Raw genomic sequence first — 15,510 nt, 5'->3', positions numbered from 1 at the left:
ATTTTTCTACTGTCATGAATCGGGCGACCCGTGTGAAAGGGTTGTTCAACCCCCAAAGGGGTCGCGACCCACAGGTTGAGAACCACTGATTAAGAGGGCTATATGCAGTGGTGGGATTCAAATAATTTAACAACCAGTTTGCTGCCAGAGTGACTGTTTTATGCATAAAAAAATATATACCGAAAGAGAGTTCATGATTTCTACAGTTAATACTTACATAATAACAATAAAAGAGGTACAGGATACAAAACCAGATTATGTTATAAGAAAGTTTTAAAATATTAATGAAAAATATTAAATGTCTGACAAAAAATACATCTGCCATTTGAGTTACTTCCATATTATTTCTTGACTGGTATCATCTTTGCTTTTACCCTTAACTGCCTTCTCACGGCAGGAGCAGGAGTCCATTCCTTTTCGAGGTAGATCAGTTAGGCAATAGCCATCGTGTTGGCTAGATTAGAAACAGGCGAGTTCTCTCTGAACATACGATGTTCATCTTTGAAAAACCCCTTCCTGTTTCTGCTGAACTTACCAGCCATTGTTCTGACGATGTGTTTGGCTCTTGAACGTTTTCAGGAGTTGCATAGCTCACGCATCATGGCTTGGGGGCGTTTGGGGCGTAGCACAAAGCTGAGATGAGTGATAGCTTGTCACTTGTTTGGCACTTTCCCCATTTACATTATGCTTGTTTGCTGAAGTAGCAAACAGAAGGGAATACAATGTAATATTTCATCAAAGGTATAACAGGTAGTATGAAATGAATAAACATTGGAAGCATCGGTCTAATTTTTTATACCTAAAATACTCTGCTGTGAACAGTAACCATTAAAAGGAATGTAAGGTTGTTCTTTGCACATCGGGTGGCCGCCCGGCCGCCCACTTCAGAGGGAATCCTGATTACAAGTGCCATTTTAACAAGCAGTTTGCCAAAGTCAACACAAAATCAGATAGTGGTCTGTCAAAGAGGATGAATCCCACCACTCGATAGCAGAGCTGGAAGTGTACTTCGGACATGTTATACGGAGATAGCAAGCCCTGGAGAAGGACACCATGCTTGGTAAAGCCGAAAGGCAACAAATAAGAGGAAGGCCTCCAGGACGCAGCAAGGGCCACATGTAACAGCTACGAGGCGGATGCCGGAGTGAGCAGTGGTTCACTCTGTCGAACGCTGGCTCAACAGCACCGAACAAATAAAAACACACAGAAGTTCTAAAACAACTTGATGGTCATAAATAAACTCCATAGTCATAATTTTTTTTTGTTTATGGCAGTCTACAGAGGCACTTTATTGCATATGATCTGGTGGCTGTGGCTCTCTCCCTGTACTGCCCTGCTGGAGGAGAGAGAGAGAGAGAGAGAGAGAGAGAGAGAGAGAGAGAGAGAGAGAGAGAGAGAGAGAGAGAATGTGTGTGTGTGTGTGAAGGGAGGGGAAGCAGTTCGTGCTGGGCCACAGCGACCCACCCTTTCCCAGCACCTGGAGGCCGGCCTGGGGTGGTAATAACTTTGATTTTGGAGTTTTTAACTATAAATCAGAAACACAAGAAAGTAAATATAATAACATAGATGCATGGATAATTGGAACTTGATGGAAGGGAGCTTGTGACTAGGATTGAAATGGTATGTCATATTAAAAGGAAAATGTATTTAATAGAGTCAGACTTCGTAACCTTGCAGCGCAGTGAATGTCAAGTGAACACACCCATTTTTAACTACCACTGTTGGCAGGAAACATCCTGTATGATTTGAATCCTTTAACATTTGTTGAGACTTGTTTTATGGCTAAGAATATGGTCAGTTTTTACAATTGTTCCATGAGCACTTGAAAAGGGCATATGCTGCAACTTTGGGCTCAGTGCTCTACATAAATGCTGATTGTTTCTTTTTTTTTTTTAATTTATTTATTTATTTTTAATTTTAACAATTTATTGGGGCTCATACAATTCTTTTCACAGTTCATATATATACATACATCAATTGTATAAAGCACATCTGTATAGTCTTTGCCCGCTGATTAAGTTTCATTGATCAATTATATTGTTCAAATCTATATCTCTACTGACTTTTTTTTCTCAATCTGCTTGTTCAGTGAGCTACTTAGAAAGTGTAGTTAATCACAGTTTTACGTTACATCATTCTTCCTGAACTGATCCAATTTTCATTATGGCCCTGTTTATTTCTGGAGATGTTTCCCAACTTAAAGTCTATTTTGCCGGATGTTCGTACAATGACACCAGCCTTGTTTTGATTACTTCCTGCTTGGGAATAACAGGCCATGCCTCCTGGAATGCATATTAACCAAGAAGAAAACACTAGGCACAGTTAGGCGTAAGCATTGGACTGTAGAAAAGCTGATTCTTAAGGTTCAAAGAAAGTCGATATTAAGCTCATGGCCAAAAAAAAAACCAAAACAAAACACTAAAGAGAATATGAATTAAGGAGGCTTCAAGTCCTCAGAAACCAGCCTTGAGGCAGCATTTCTCAGTGGGAAGTTCTTGTCGCCCAGGGATCGGCCAATATTTGAGATGGAAGAACCAATCCAGTCCCTCACAGCAATTTAAAAATTACTTGAGAGCCATAAATGGTTTGAACATTCTGTTGGGTGACCTTTCTTCGGAATGGGCACAGATATGAAACTCTTCCAGCTGCCTTCCAAATCTGATGCCTGAGAACCTCCAGCGCTTCTTCGGCTTGCTGAAACTTTTCAGTGGGCCACTTCCTGGAGCCCTGTTTTGACTAAGGCACCCATTGCAGTTTGGACTTCTTTCAGCACCATTGCTTCTTGCTTCGTGCTTGTTTGCTACCGCCTGAAATGGCGGGCTGTCAGCTCGTTCTTTCTGGTACCGTGACTGTGCATTCTTTCGACTTTCTCTTGAGGCTTCCCGCAGCTTCCAATATGTTGCTTATGGAGTCTTTCTAAAGACTGTTGCACTGTGGTGGCTTCTGTGTTGCTGGAACTTATGTCACTGGTATTTCAAGTGCCAGCAGAGTCACCCAAAGTGAACAGGTCTCAGTGGAGCTTCCAGACGAAGAACAGACAACGAAGAGGGACCTGGCTCCCCACTTCGGAAGAAGGAGCCACTCACAACCTTATTAGGGAAGTTAACAGGTTACAGTTCGGCAGGAGAAAGGGTTAGGATATAGTGCCTCTTTTCAGTCGTGCTTCAGGCACACCTCTCTGCCCCATGGCCTCTAGGCCTCGGGCCTGCTTGGGAAAGGGCCACAAAGCACCCTTCATGCTGTTGATAGATGTCAGCTGTCAACGCCAGCCCCAAAGTGTGTGGCTCCAGCTCCAGGGGTCAGCAAACTCAGCTTTCCTCATTAAGCATTTGAAGGCACCCCACTTCACAACAGTGCCCTTAAGGTCCCCAGCGATACTCATTCTCATTCTGTGGTCCAGGAAGCCGACATTTCTGTCCAGACTCTGTCTGTTCGGTCTGCTGCTGCTACTTCTCCACTGTCACTGCTCCCCTGTCACTTCTCTGGTGGTGTAGCCATCTGTCTCCTGGATACAGAATGTTCAGTGTCGGGATCTCAAGACCCAAAAGACACACTCTACTCCTGCTCTTCCTGACAGTAGGGAGAGTCTCCATTCCTGTTTCTGGGATGGCTCATTTTCTACATAGCAGGAAGGCAAATGCCACATCAGAGTTCAATGTACCCTGTGATCCTTCCAGTTATAAATCATCCTGTTGGAATAGTTACCGTATATACTCGAATATAAGTCAACCCGAGTATAAGCCAAGGTACCTAATTATTACCTGGGAAACCAGAAAAACGGATTGACTCCAGTATAAGCCTAGGGTGGGAAATGCAGGATGTGAATTAACAGAGACCAGAGGAGAGAGACGGAGCGCAGCCACACATCCTTACCAGTTCAGCTGCCGGCGTAAGTGAATCACTATGGGTGCTTCTGCGAATTGGAGCCGTCCACGTCATAGGATGACTCTGATTGGTTAGATGCGAGTAAACAAACATTCAAAGCCCTGCAGTGTCAGCGGCGCTTTGAATGAACAGCGGAGGAACAGCAATCACTTGCAAGGTGCAACACCTCGCTGGGGTACCACTGACTCATGTATAAGCCGAACCCCAGTTTTTCAGCACAAAAAATGTGCTGAAAAACTCGGCTTATACACGAGTATATACAGTAGGTCAGCAGTTGGAAAACACCATCCACTTTGTGGGGAAAAGACGAATCTTTCTGCTCCTGTACCGATTTACCACCTCAGAAACCCACAGGGGCAGGTGTACCCTGTCCTGTAGCTTCACTGAGAATTAGAAGTGGCTCGATGGCAGTGAGTCCTAATAATAAACAGTTCCTTTATACTTGGACTTTGCTAGATGGAAGATACAGGAGTCAAACTGACTACATCTAAGGGAAGAGAGGAGTTCAATATGGTCATCCCAAACAAGGCCATGGCTGACTGTTGAAGAGACCATCACGTGCTAGGAGGCAAGTTCAGATGGAAGCTCAATAAAACCAAAATAAGTCTGCAGGAACCAAAATATGACCTTGAGCACGTCCCTCCTGACTTTAGGGCCAATCACAAGAATAGATTTGACACATTGAATACGAATGACTGAAAACTAGAGGAGTTGTGAGATGACATAAAGAACACATAGTATGAAGAAAGCAAACGCTCCTTAGGAAGCCAAGAAAGGAAGCCCAAAGTGGCTATCAGAAGAGACTGTTTTTGAACAGAGAATATCTAAAGTAAATGGAAGAACAGATGAACAGGAAGTTTCAAAAAGCACCTTGAGAAGACAAAGCAGAGTATTTTAATGAAATGTTTCAAGTCCTTGAGTAAGAAAATCAAAGGGGAAGGATACATTCAGTAAATCTCCAGCTGAAAGGACTGAATTGCAACAAGTGTAGAGTTGCTACATTGATGGATTTTATGGATAAAATGTTGAACTATGCAGGAAGTTTCAAAAGAGGATGAAGTCACTGTATCAAAAAGAGCTGGTCTACATGCAACCGTTCCAAGAGGCAGCATAGTGTGTTAGTCTGGGTAGGCTAGAGAAACAAATTCATTGACTCACCTCTGTGTACAAGAAAGAGATTTATATACAAGAGCAATTGAATATTGAGAAAACCACCCAGCCCTGTTCAGATCAGGTCCATAAGTCTGATATTAGCCCATATGTCCACTACCAATCTATAAAGTCCTCTTCAGACTCATGAAACATAAGCAATTAAGGCAAATGCAGGGTGATCACAAACCAGTGGTTAGAAAGTCTTTGGATCCAGTGGCATTGTAAGCATCTCAGTGCATTTCTGTGGCTTCTCTGGGCTTTGGAGGTCTGGTTGTGGTTGTGTCCATGTGGTTTGTCTTCTGCAATGTTTCCCAGGGAGTAGTAGAGAGAGGTGTCTTCCGCCTAAGGAGGAAGTACCAGATTTCCTAGAATTCTCAGGAGAAGGCCATGCCCCCAGAAGTCTCATTGGCTATCTCCAGATTGACAGCCTAGACTCCACCCCTGCACTCTTAATCCTTAAATTGACACTGGATTAGGTGGCTACCACACATAGGATCGAGAAGTCTAAACTGCACTTAGAAGGAATTAGGTAAAAACAAGGCTCCAGGAATTCACAAAATATCAATGGAAAGATTTCAACAAACTGATGCAACACTAGAAGCATGAACTAGTGTAAACAAAAAATTGGCCAAGCAACTAAATGAGATCCATATTTGTACTCATTCCAAAGAAAAGTGACCCATAGAATAAAGAAGGTATTGAACAATATCAATAATATCACATACAAGTCAAATTTGGCTGAAGAAAATTTTAAAGATGGCTGCTGCAGTCATTGACAGGGAGCTGCTAGAAATTCAAACCAGATTCAGAAGAGGACGTGGAAAGAGGATTATCTTAGTTGAAAGCAGAGAACACCAGAAAGATGCTTAGTTGTGTTTAATTAACTATGCAAAAGTATTAGCCTGTGTAGACCATAACAAACTATGGATATGATTGTGAAGAATCGGAATTTCAGAACACTTACAGTGTGCTCAAACAGAACCTGTACATAGACCAAGAGGCAGTCTTTCAAGGAAATACTGCATGGTTTCAAACCAGGAAAGGCGCATCAGGGTCATACTCTTCCCCCACATATATTCTGTCTGTATGCTGAGCAAGTAATCCGAGAAGAAGAATGTGCCCTCAGGATTGGAGGGAGGTTCATTAACCTATGATATGCAGATAGCACAGCCTTGCTTGCTGAAAGTGTAGAGGACTTTAGGCATTTACTGATGAAGACCAAAGGATACAGCCTTCAAGGGTAGGGGGAAGAGGGGGAGAGGAAGGGAAAAAGGGGGAGCTGATCGCAATGATTGACACATAACCATACACAGGAGGAAGAACTGCAGAGGGAATGGGGGAAGGGAGCAGCGATTGGGGTGAGAGATGAAAATAATAACAATGTATAATCTGTCAGGGAGTTATGGCGGGGGTAGGGGGAGAGCTGATACCAAGGGCTCAATATAAAATAAATGTCTAGAAAAGAATGAGAAAAACACATGTACAAACTGGCCTGATTCAATTGATGTATGGATTGTGATAAGAGTTGTAGGAGCCCTCAATAAAATGATTTTTAAAAAAAGGATACAGCCTTCAGTATGGATTTACAAGTCAATGTAAAAAACAAACCAACCACTCCCCAAATCCTCACAATAATACCAATAGACATTATGATAAGTAGAGAAAATATTGATTTCCTTGTACTTGGATCCACAGTCAGCACTCATGGAAGCAGCAGTCAAGAAATCAGATGAGGAAGAGGTGGGGGAGAGCAGCTGATACCAAGGGCTTAAATAGAAAGTAAATGTTTAGAAAATGATGGCAACATATATGCAGATATGCTTGATACAATTGATGTATGGAATGCTATAAGAGCTTTAAGAGCTCCCAATAAAATGATTTAAAAATGGATTTAAAAAGAAAGAAAGAAATCAAATAATGCTATAACAGAGTGTGAAGAAACTAGATGGTGTGCCTGGCTATCAGAAAAAATAGGATCTGGGGTCTTAAAGGCTTGTCTTCAAACAAGCAGCTGTCTAAGTGAGGTGTCAGCTAAGTCCACATGGAATCACATCAACCTCTGTGATCCAAGGATTGTGAATAATAAAACCCAAGTCTGAAGGAGGGAGTGGTTCACAGAGCTTAACTGTGAACACCTGATTCACAGAAGGCTATGGATGACAGTGGAAGTTCAAAATCCACTTACAGGGTCCACACATGGATGAAGCCTCTGGTGAATTCCCCGACCATATTCCAAGGATGCGAACAGCATTCCTATCATGCAGAAAGCACTGGGCCTCTTTTCCTCGTTTGCTGTGTGTGAGTCGTGCCATTCACAGCAAGGTGGTCAGGAACTGGTCACATGAAGTCTGAAAGGACCACTTCACTCATCCAGATTTAGACCTGCAGGTGCTGCCCCACCACCTCCTCCAAAGCCTATGTAAAGACTAGAGGCTGAAGTAAAACAAACCTGAAGAGATAAAAAGTAAATTGTTCTTTTAAAAAAATGCATTGGAAAGTGGAATATTGCAGATGCAGTTAGGTTAAAATTTAACACCTTATAACTTAATCTCCCTCTTGACCCATATTAAATTTGTTCTAGTTTTTAATATTTTCTGATTTTTGATTGAGGTTTTTCCTTGTCATTGTTGTTAGTTTTTTGGGTTGTTGTTTTGTTTGAAAATGTATTTCTTTATCTCCATGATAGCTAAATCTATAGAGACAGTTATTGGATTAATGGTCCCTTGGGGGCATGGCAGGGGAGGATGAGGGTAAATGGGCAGCTAATAACAATAAGTACACGTATGAATAAAATATTTTTAAATTGACGGTGGTGATGATTGTACAACTCTTCTTAATCTGCCTGAACTATTTCATTGCTTAGTTTATGAATTTATGCCAACAAAACTTTTAAAAAGGTCAAGTAATGTATTGCATTGGGCAAGCCTCCTGCACAAGATCTATTTAATGTGTTAAGGAGCAAAGATGTCACTTTGTGCATTAATGTGCGCCTGATCCAAGCCATGTGGATCAGGTTAATTACTTAATATCGCCCTTTTGACCAAAGTCCTGTATTTTATTATATATTGTAAATCTTAACCTCTACACAAATGATTACCATGCCCTTTTGGAGTGTGTTATCTATTATGCTAATGAGGCAATATTAAGATGGACCTTGAGGGTGGGACTCAAGTTATCTTAGTTTCCCTGGGGGTATGGTAGGCAAAATAGCTGTCATCTTTGATATCTGTGTTAAAACAAGACCTACTTTTGGGTTTTAAGCTGTTTCCTTAGTGGACAAAAGATCAGCTTTTGGCTTAATTGAGAAAAGCAGGAGGATGAGGCAATGAAACTGTCTGCCAAGATGCTCAGAAGCTATCAGCATGTCCCCTATCAGACCTCTTGGCATCAGAGGCTCTTTCCACGACCCCATCAAAGCCTCGGGCTTGGAAACTTGAGCCCATTTTGTGAGGCATCATTTCTGGCTGAGTTTGTACAGAAGACCAGTGCTGAGTCATAGGCAACAAGCACAAATCAGACGCCAATTACATTGGACCTTGGACCCAGGACTTGGTAGCCATTTGACATGGTACTAGCATGTGTTTTGGTTTTTGCCAGACTACACAAGCCAGGCATGATTTCACTTTTGGACATTTGCATCTCTGTTCTTACCCTGAAGAACGTTGGCAATGTTCTCTTACTTGCCTCTGTCTGCTCTATGGTTCCTGGGACTTGAGTTGTAGCCAACACCTGATCTAATTCACCAGCGCTCATATCCGTATGAATGAAGGTCCTTTAGACAGATGTTGGAACTTCAGATTTGGGACTTAGCAGTTACTACAACCACAGGAGCCATTTCCTTGATCATTTGTGAGTTTTGTGACAAGTTCCAGCTAATTACAGGACCCTGGGATGTGAAGGCGTTTACTAAAGGGAGGAAGGATGGTTAATAAGCAGGGATAATGGAGTGGAATAACATTTCAGAAAAGCTGAACATTTAGGACAATTCTAACCTCCACCTCATTGGGACCAGTCTTGCACTAATCATTCTGAAATAAATTATTTTTGTACCATGGTATTTAAAAAATTTAGTTTTATTGGGATATAGTTTACACGTCAACCAATTTGGCATTCAATTTATTAAAAGTTGTGCAGTCATCACCACAATCAATTTCAGAACATTTTCTTCTCGTACTCATTGTTATTAGCTCCCTGTTTTGCACCATAGCATGTTTAATTGCCTCATATGCATGTGAAAGCTGGACAGCGAATAAGGAAGACTGAAAAAGTATTGATGCATCGAAATAGAGTCTTGGTGAAGAATATTGAAAGTACCATGGACTTCCAAAAGAACATACAAATCTGTCTTGATAAAGTGCAGCCAGAATGCTCCCTGACAGCAAGAATGGTGGATCTCTGTATTATGTGCTTTGAATGTGTTAGCAGGAAAAGGACATTGTGCTTGGTAAAATAGAGGGTCAGTGAAAAAGAAGTCCTTGAGGAGATGGATTAACATACTGGCTGCAACCATGGGCTGGAACATAGCAATTGTGGAGATGGTACAGGACGGAGCAGTGCTTTGTTCTTACGAATAGGGTCGCTATGAGTCAGAGTGGGTTTGATGGCACCTATTAACAGCACTCAATCATTTGGTGAGGGTTACATAGAATATGGCTAGAAAAGCTATATAAAATAATTAGCTAAATAAAAAGCTAAATAAAATAATTCACTGCACTACAGACCTAAAAAGAAAATTTACACTATATAAAAACCTTAAAAAGTTCTTGGATAGAAAGATTCAAATTTATAAATGTATGAGTTTGTTAAAAAATAAGAATAGCTAGAAAAATTAGAAAAAAGCATTAATGAAGGGGAGATAGCCTTATTAGGTATTAAAATAGTGTATCAGAAAGCCTCAGTAATTAAAACTAGCTCATAGGTAGATGAGCTACATACCTCACATGGTATCCCAAGATAAATTTCAAATGAATTAAAAATTTAAAGTTTGGGAGGGTGGGGGAGAGAGGGAAAAAAAGAGAATCTGATACCAAGGGCTCAAATAGAAAGAAAATGTTCTTAAAATGATGATGGCATAAATAATTAAATAAATAGGATGATGATGGCAACATATGTACAAATGTGATTGATATAATTGTAGTATGGATTGTTATAAGAGCTGTAAGAGCCCCCAATAAAATGAGTTATTAAATCAAAAATATAAATAAAGAATATGGGTTAAAATATCTGTGGAAAAAATGAAAAACAAACAAAAAATTTTAAAGTAAAGATGGAAAATACAAAGTTTTTTTAATTACCTTAAAGTGTGGAAAGTCGTTTTTAACTATGACTCAAAGAAGTTAAAAGCATAAAAGAAAAAGACTGATGTACAATAAGAAGCCTTCCATGTGGTAAGAACAACATAAGCCAAATCAAAAGACAGACAGCAAAGTAGGAAAAACAAGTTAAGCTCATGACATATACAAATGACTAAAAAAACAAGCCACCAAAGGGTGGCTAATTCTTTGAAACAAACAAACACTTTCTTCTAAAAATGTGTAATAATAAGACAAATATCTCAATTAAAAATGGGCATTAGCATAGGAAGAAATGCTTGCGATCACTAGTTATAAGCCAAACCCATTGCCATTGAGTCAATTCCAACTCATAATGAACCCATTTAGGGTTTCTGAGACCGTACACCTTTATGGAAGCAGATAGCTCCATCTTTCTTCTGTGAACTGACTGGTGACTTTGAACTACTGACTTTGAGGTTAGCAGCTCAATACCTAACCTTACTCATAATAATAGATGTGTAAACTTAAACTGCGGTATCAGGTTTCACTCATGAGGTTGGCAATATTTCAAGTGTTTGATAACAAAACCTGTTTAGCATGGCTGTGGAAAACAGGCATTCTAATAGAGTGTGCAAGTATAAATTGGTGTAACCCTTATGGAGGACTATTGGGCTATGTCAAACAAAATAACAACCTAATATAGTCTCTGACCCAGAATTTCCATTTCTGGAGATTTATACAATAAAGCAGCTTGCATCCAAGTGAAATGATATTAATAAGTGTTTATTCATTTTATGTATTTTTCATATCACCAAAGATTAGCAATAATTCACATACCCATAAATTAAAAGAGCTTAAAAAACACAATAAGCACATAATGGAAATTGATATACCCTGGTGTTGTAGTGGTTATGAGTTGGGCTGTGATCTGCCTGGTTGGCAGTTCAAAACCACCCACAGTTCAGAGGGAAAAAGATTGTATATTTGTAATTGCTCATATTTGCAAAACTCTGGAAGGACACAGAATAAAAGTCAAACCTTTGCAAATTTCTTTAGCATCCTTGCTGTTTCTTGCTTCATTATTTTCATTTTGCAACACTTCGTCTATGACTAAATCTAACTATATTGTCCCTGCCTGGTATAACTGGTTAAGCAGTTGGCTGCTGTGTTAGGCCAGGTTGACTAGAGCAACAAATTCAGAGGTGCTCATATAGGTGTGAGAGGGAACTTAATATTAAAGAGAATTGTATATTAAGAAAACACCCCAGCCCAGCCCAGATCAAGTCCATAAGTTTGATTAGCTCATAAGTCCAATACTAGTCCAAAAGCCCTTTTCAGACTCAGTCACATCAAATCATGCAACATGCAGGAAGATCACAGGCTGGCGAGTGCAAAGTCTTGTGGATCCAATGTTGGTGTGTGGGAAACTAACAAATGTCATTCCCACAGATTCTCCCCTAACAGCTATGCTGCCTTAAAGTGAGCACATGGTTGATTCTATCTCCCTGTAGATCTCTTCCTGCCAAGGCACCCCCCCCACCTCATTCCTTCCCCCAATGCAGGTATTGGGTTTCCTCATCTGTGATTACCACCCACCTTGTGACTTATCTAATTCCTGAATGTGCATGACAAATGGCTACCTATAAAAGTCCCAAAACAATAAAGACACTCTCTCTGCTGGTCCTCCTACCCTCTCCCTCCTTCCCTTCTTCCTTGCTCCCTCTCCCTTGCTCTCCTCCTTCCACATCTCCATGTGGACTATCAAGAGAGGCTGAGGTGAGCATGGTCTGAAATATGTCTGACTCCTTTATTTTACTCTCTTTTCTATTTCTATTATTCTCTATGACTTTACAGTAATCTTTATATTTTATAGCTGTGCAATTGTGCCTACTGGACCCATGATTATTTGTTCGGGGCTGGATACCCTGACAGTGGTGGAAGCATCTCAGTGCTGGCGTGGGTCTCCACGTGGCTTCTCCAGTACTCTGAGTGTGGCTATTCAATAGGAAGGGGAAACAGAGAGAGAGAGCAAGCTCTTGCATGTCGCAGCAAGTTTCTGTGTGGCTTCTCAACAGGAAGACCAAGGCAGAGAGAGTGTGGGGCCCGAATCCAGGGAGAAAGGAAGTTCCCAGAATCCTCATGAAAAGGCCACACCCACAAGAAGGTATCATTAGGCACTGACCTGATCAATAGGCTAGACTCCACCCCTACACTTGTTTATCAAGTTGACATGAAATTATGTAACTACCACATGTGCCAGCAGAAAGATTGGATGTTCAAGTTTATCAAGTACCTCAAAAGAAAGTCCTTGTGATTTATTTCTGAAAAACTGTGATTTATTCTGAAAATGTTTTTGTTGATGATGTAGGTTTATTTGTTTTTAGTAGTTTTTAAAATTGGCATGTCATCCACATATAATAAAATTCAATAGCTCAATCATATCAATAATATTTGTACAATTCAAATGTGCTTTATACAATTGATGTATGTACAGATTGTGATAAGAGTTGTAAGATTAAAAAAATAATTTTTAAAAAAGGGGTCGGCCCCAATCCCAACTACATGGACACCTGCCATCCCCCCAGAAGAATTTAATTCAAAGGACAACACTGAATCTGCAGCTCAGAGAGAGGGACATGTCTGATCAGTGAACACGGGAGCAAATGAAGGGGGAGGAAGAGAGCGTGGAACACATCTTGGCCCACCAAGCCTTGATGACAAGATTCCTTCTCAGAGCAGCAAATCCACAGAGAAGACCACATGGCTGGCCCCACTATGAGACATGACATCCCTCATTGACCCATAGCCCTACAGGGGACAACACTGGAGACACAGTGTGGTAATTCCGCCCAATCTGATCCCACCACATCAAGGTAAAACACTAAGGGTGTGCAACAGAACAGTAAGGGGAACAAAGCAATGAAGTCCCCGGGGAATACCAAAAATAGACTTTGAGGCCAGGGCTTGGCGCCACAACAGACTCGACTGGGAAACACGCCTAAAGGCCAACAAAAAGTCCTTGAAATAACTACAAGCTTTTCTTTCTTGTTGTGGGATTTTTTTTTGTCATTGGCTTGTTGTTGTTTTGTTTTATTTTGTTGCTTGTATTTGCTCTGTCTTATTTTTGTGCATGTTATTATCCCCGCAGGTCTGTCTAAATAAGATAGGCTGGATGAACAATCTGGAGGAGAAAACAACAGGACTGACAGTTCCAGGGGGACATGGTAGAGGGGGAGGTGGAGGAAAAGGAAGTGGTGTTAACAAACCCAGGGACAAGGGAGCAACAAGTGATCCAAATCGGTGATGAAAATGGTGTAAGAGGCCTGTAGGGCATGACCAAGGGTAATGTAACCAAGAGGAATTACTGAAATCCTAATGAAGGCTGAACATGATAGTGGGACATGAGGAAAGTAAAAGGAAATAGACGAAAGAGCTAGGAGGTAAAGGACATTTATAGAGGTCTAAATAAAGGCATGTACATATGTAAATATATTTATATATGAGGATGTGAAAATAGATCTATATGTATATAGGATTAGTGCATATATGTATAGGATTAGTATTAAGGTAGCAGATGAACATTGGGCCTCTACTCAAGTACCCCCTCAATGCTAGAATACTTTGCTCCATTAAACTGCCATTCCATCATGCTCACCTTCCCAACATAATCGCTGTAGACAAAGCAGGTGTATAAGCAAATGTGGTGAAGAAAGCTGATGGTGCCCAGCTATCAAAAGATATAGTGTCTGGGGTCTTAAAGGCTTTAAGGTAAATCAGCAGCCATCTAGCTGAGAAGCAACAAAGCCCAAATGGAAGAAGCACACCAGCCTACGTGATCACGAGGTGCCAAAGGGATCAGTTATCAGGTGTCAAAGAACAAAAAATCATATCATTGTGTTCTCACCTCCCTCATATGATTGCTGAAGACAAATGAGTACATAAGCAAATGTGGTGAAGAAAGCTGATGGTGCTCGGCTCTCAAAAGATATAGTGTCTGGGGAAAGAAAAAAGAGGACCTGATGCAGAGGGCCTAAGTGGAGAGCAAATGCTTTGAGAGTGATTAGGGCAAAGAATGTACGGATGTGCTTTATACAATTGATGTATGTATATGTGTGGATTGTGATAAGAGTTGTATGAGCCCCTAATAAAATGCAAAAAAAGAAAAGAAAATGATTAGGGAAAATAATGTACAGATGTGCTTTATACAATTGATTTATGTATATGCATGGACTGTGATAAGAGTTGTATGAGCCCCTAATACAATATTAAAAAAAAAAGATATAGTGTCTGGGGTCTTAAAGACTTGAAGGTAAACAAATGGCCATCTAGCTCAAAGCAACAAAGCCCACAAGGAAAAAGCACACCAGCCTGTGCGATCACGAGGTCCTGAAGGGATCAGTTATCAGGCATCATCAGAACAAAAAATCATTATCATTGTGAATGAGGGGGAGTGCGGAGTGGAGACCCAAAGCCCATCTGTAGACAATTGAACATCCCCTTATGGAAGGGTTGCAGGGAGGAGATGAGCTAGTCAGGATGCACGGTAGTAAGTATGAAGCATACAACTTTCCTCTAGTTCCCAAATGCTTCCTCCTCTGTTATTTCTGCCCCGCCCCGCCCCCTTCCGCCACCTCATGATCCCAATTCTACCTTACAAATCTGGCTAGACCAGTGGATGTACACTGGTACAGATGGGTACTGGAAACACAGGGAATCCAGGGTGGATGATCCCTTTAGGACCAGTGGTGAGAGTGGCGATACCAGGAGGGTGGAGGGAGGGTTGGGTGGAAAGGGGGAACCAACTACAAGGATCTACATATAACCTCCTCTCTGGGGGACAGACAACAGAAAAGTGGGTGAAGGGATAGATCGGACAGTGTAAGATATGACAAAATAATAATTTATAAATTATGAAGGGTTCATGAGGGAGGGGGGAGGGGGAAGGGAGGGGAAAAATGAGGAGCTGATACCAGGGGCTTAAGTGGAGAGCAAATGTTTTGAGAATGATGAGGGTAACGAATGTACAAATGTGCTTTACACAATTGATGTATGAATGGATTGTGATAAGAGTTGTATGAGCCTCTAATAAAATGATTTTAAAAAGAGAGTTGTCCAATTATTACCACAATCAATTTTAGAACATTTTTTTCTTCCTAATGCTCGTTATTCAAGTATTATTTTTCAATTTTGGCAAAAATAT

This window comes from Tenrec ecaudatus, chromosome 1 (genome assembly GCF_050624435.1).
Source record: "Tenrec ecaudatus isolate mTenEca1 chromosome 1, mTenEca1.hap1, whole genome shotgun sequence".
Taxonomy (NCBI): Eukaryota; Metazoa; Chordata; class Mammalia; order Afrosoricida; family Tenrecidae; genus Tenrec; species Tenrec ecaudatus.
This window is presented reverse-complemented; position numbering follows the sequence as displayed.